Source organism: Urocitellus parryii, unplaced genomic scaffold, assembly GCF_045843805.1.
Source record: "Urocitellus parryii isolate mUroPar1 unplaced genomic scaffold, mUroPar1.hap1 Scaffold_37, whole genome shotgun sequence".
Taxonomy (NCBI): domain Eukaryota; kingdom Metazoa; phylum Chordata; class Mammalia; order Rodentia; family Sciuridae; genus Urocitellus; species Urocitellus parryii.
The window spans coordinates 1,752,661-1,756,936 of record NW_027553327.1 but is presented as its reverse complement, the minus strand read 5'-3'; the positions used below and the strand labels follow the sequence as shown (position 1 = coordinate 1,756,936).

The 4,276-nt window shown below is 37.2% G+C and overlaps 1 pseudogene; it reads right to left on the bottom strand.

Moving 5' to 3' along the window:
* Positions 1-1,371: 1,371 nt before the first annotated feature.
* Positions 1,372-3,378, bottom strand: LOC144252115 (serine/threonine-protein kinase LATS1 pseudogene; annotated as a pseudogene).
* Positions 3,379-4,276: the final 898 nt, after the last annotated feature.

Genomic DNA, 4,276 nt, shown 5'->3' with positions numbered 1-4,276 from the left:
AGACAAATTCTATTCAGAACTATTACAACAGAGATTTAAAAAAAAAAAAAAAGACCTCAGTCTACATGTAGACTTCACTCAAAATACAACATGGACAAATGTGGACTGATAGCCAAGGAACAAGTATCAGTGGAAAATTACTAAGAGACATATGTACTTTTTTTTCTAAACTGACCTAATGAGATTCTTAATGAAGGCAAGCCAAAGTGTTCAAATATTGATCATTTGTTGGGGTACAGAGTGCTGGCTAAACTGACTTGACAAGATTATTGCTAAAACTGAGCTCTTATGATCTCCAGGAATGGGATCAAATTAAAAAGGGCTCAGAAGAATCTGGCTAGAATTTGGTTAAGGAGAGAAGAGTTATCACTTGGAAGGTTGTTTACATAAAATGGCACTGAAATTATTGTTTAATTTTTAAAAGTTACTTTTAGGTTTGATTTCATCTGGATGCAGCAAATCTTTTAAGTCACCTTTTCACAAGTAAATATACTGTTTGAAAGTAATAAAATCATACTTAAAATTGACCAAAATCTACATTTTCCTATTAACATACATCAAAGTGCAATTTTTGTTGCTTAACAAAAATAAACCTCAAATTAAAATGTACTATTGTATTTATACTTTGTAAAGACAGCAACCTTAAAAGACCAGTTGGAAAGAAGGAGACTTATTTTATTCTGGTTGTGGAATCTAAGTCTCTAGGTCAAGTGATATAACTCAGATGACTTCAAAAGTCAGGCAGGAATATAAGCAAATGGCTTGCTTCAAAACAGGATCTCAGTAGTATTCTTTGGACAAAACCTCTTCTTGAATATTAAGCACACAGGAAACTGTTTTAATGAAACTTGCAGTGCTTGTATTTTCCTTTTCAGTAGCAAGTGAACACCAGTTAAATACAGTAATAGATGGCAAGTAAGACTTACCCTTAGTATTAAGGAAACATCAGGGAATAGCAACAACTGTGGGCATTATGGATAAAATATGTATTTTTGAAAGGACTTGCTGCTCCTCAGTTCAAACTGATTACTCCCATGTGAAAATGCACAATCACTGTAACCAGATAGCCTGATTTTTCAAGGGAAGCAATATATTCATATGCTAATATGAAGTCTTTAGATATTAAAATGTTTGTAACCAATTTAAAATGATCAAAAGCATCATTCAGGCACTGTGATATCAAGATGCCCTATACAGAATTAGAAGTTCATGTAGAAAAAGATGAACTATTAAATAAAATAAAAATGCTGAAAGGGACTGTTGTTTTTTTTTTTTTTTTCTTTTCAACAAAGCACTATTTTTTTTTTATTTTAAGTACTTTAAGTACCAAGAACTGACTATAATATTCAGTTCATAATTTAATTTCCTTATAACAATTTTTTCTACATTACTGATTTAAAAGGCTGGAATAAATTAACATTTTAAAAGAATTTAGGAAAATAAAATATTGTACACAGAGCTCACATACATAGCTCTGCTACATTTGCATAATTTTACTCTTGGAACTTCAAAAAATCCTGCATCTCAGGCCTTTTTCCAATCCTCATTACAAGTATTTCCTAGTGCGTTAAACATACACTAGATCACGATTTTTAATCTCTGAGCCTGTTTGCTGATCATCTTCATCCGACTGTTGCTCTGAGCTTTGTGAATTAATGTAGTCATATTCAATAGGCTTTGGATAATTGTATGGGTAGCCATTGTCATCAAAAAACCTTCGAAAGGTAAATTCATAGAAAGCATGTTCAGGGTGCTTTCCATTTTTGTACCATCCATTGAGAGTATCATTTACATTTTCTTCCTCATTATCATCACTCCATAACTTATCAGGATCAACAGGATCAAAATTTGATGTATCTGTTGGGTGTGTGATTTTAGGAATGTATGAAGCAGACTGCTGTCTCAGATCACTGGAAAAATCAATTGTTTTAAAAAATGGATGAGCTTTTATTTCATCAGCACCATTCTTCCCTAAGCGATCTTCTGGTCCTCGGCAAAGTTGAATGATCAGATCAGAGGCTTCTGGACTCAGTTTAGCTTGTGGAGGAATGTGAAGAGATGTCTGCCAATTGATAACCTTCATTTGTGTTTCTAATGGTGTCTGTGCCAAGAAAGGAGGCTGTCCCACCAACATTTCAAAAAGAATAACACCAACACTCCACCAGTCACATAACTGTGTATATCCTGTTCGCAGCAATACTTCAGGTGCAATATAATTGGGAGTCCCAACCAAAGAATGTGCTAGACATCGCTGGTGCTGGCGTGCAGCTCTCCGCTCTAATGGCTTTAATCTATCTCCACATCAACAATTTGAGGGATCACCCCATTCATTACTGAAGTCCATGCTATCTTGCCGAGGATGGTCTCCACTTTGATAGTACTTGGAATCATGTGTCCATCTGAAGCCAGTGCAAAGGCCGAAGTCAGTCAATTTAATATGACCATCACGATCAATCAAAATGTTATCAGGCTTAATATCCCTATGAATAAAACCCATTTTATGAACACTTTCGACTGCACAAGTAAGTTCTGCTATGTAGAACCGTGCCAGATTTTCTGGAAAGATGCCCATTCTAATTAAGAGGCTCATCATATCACCCCCGGGAATGTAATCCATCACAAAGTATAAATTGTCCTTATCTTGGAATGAATAATATAAGCGAACTACCCATTCATTGTCAGCTTCAGCCAGTATATCTCTCTCAGCTTTAACATGTGCGACTTGATTTCGAAGCAGAACATCTTTCTTTCGAAGAGTTTTTGTTGCATACAAAGCCTTAGTATCTACTTTTCTTGCTAGACACACTTCACCAAATGCTCCTATTCCTAGGGTCTTTATCTTCACAAACATAGACTTGTCCATTTTAGCCCTTTTAAGACGAATGTAGTTAGACTCTTTTTGGCAAAGCATCTTTCTCATTTGATCCTGGGCATCTTGAGATAATCCAACCCGCATCATTTCGTTTTCTAATTGTTTTTTACGATGCAGACGTTGCTGATGAGATTTGAGGACATTTTCTACATGCTGCTCCATAAAGAATTTAAATGCCTGAGGAGAATAACTCTGAATACGAGATTCTCTTCGCTCTTCATCTTTCTTGTTTTTCCTAACAGTGATAGGTGAAGTTGTAATCTGCTTCTTTTCTTTATCCCCACTATCAACATTTTCAAAACTTTTCTCACCCTCATCTTCATTGGATAAGCTAGGCTGATCCTCTTTACTAGATTTATTTACAGGTTCATATGGAGGAACAGATGGGTTTTGGTGTAGCAGATGTTTTGGATAAGGTGGTGGTGGACCTTGATAGTTTGGAGCTTCAGCAACAGGTGGCATAACAGCCATATTGGAAGTAGTACCCTCAGAAAAAGGGCTGGGTTGAACAGTCTGAATTGGTTGTGGTATCCAAGAAGGGTGGGTAGGTGCTAACACAGTCTGTAGCTCTGGTTTTAATACACGCATACTTTTCACAGGCTGTTGAATGGGAGCTGGTGTGATCGCAGTGACTGTTGTAGCTGAAGGCTGAGAATTAGCAGAGTGACTTGTTCTATTTCCTAAGGGGTTATTAAACGAATTTGACCTCACTGGTATGTTAGGCTGCCATGTAGGAATCTCATGCCTGCTGCTTGGGGATGACTGGGCAGGAGCAGAAGATGACTGAGGCCAAGTTGTCTGCAGTCCAGGTATATTAATGTTATAAAGTTCCAGGTTATGACTGTTTCTGTTTGGCACTATCATAGACTGAGGGATATTTCCGTTTGGGTATGACGAAGGAGCAGCAGACCCCCCTGTTTGTAAAGCAGAAGGGCTTTGTCCATTAGCTGGGGTCAGAGGATAGTGTGGGGGTGGCTGCCGATTCACAGTGCCAGCAGGGACAACATTTTGGTGCATCATAAAGTCAGTCTGACCACCACCATTCTGAATTCCAGGTCTCTGAAAGGGACTGTTTTAAAGACTGCTGTAAGAAGTCTGCTACTGTAAATCTTCTTCTCAAGCTCTTCGTCCCTACCCTGTCTTTGTTTACTCCCCTTATATCAAAGGAGTCATTTGGTATTTGTTTTTTAAAGATTGACTAGCTTCACTTAGCATAATCTGCTCTAATGCCATTCATTTCCCTCCAAATTCTATGATTTTGTCATTTTTTAGTGCAGAATAATACTCCATTGTGTATAAATGCCACATTTTTTTATCCATTCATCTATTGAAGGGCATCTAGGCTGATTCCACAAACTTGCTATCGTGAATTGTGCTGCTATGAACATCGATGTAGCAGTGTCC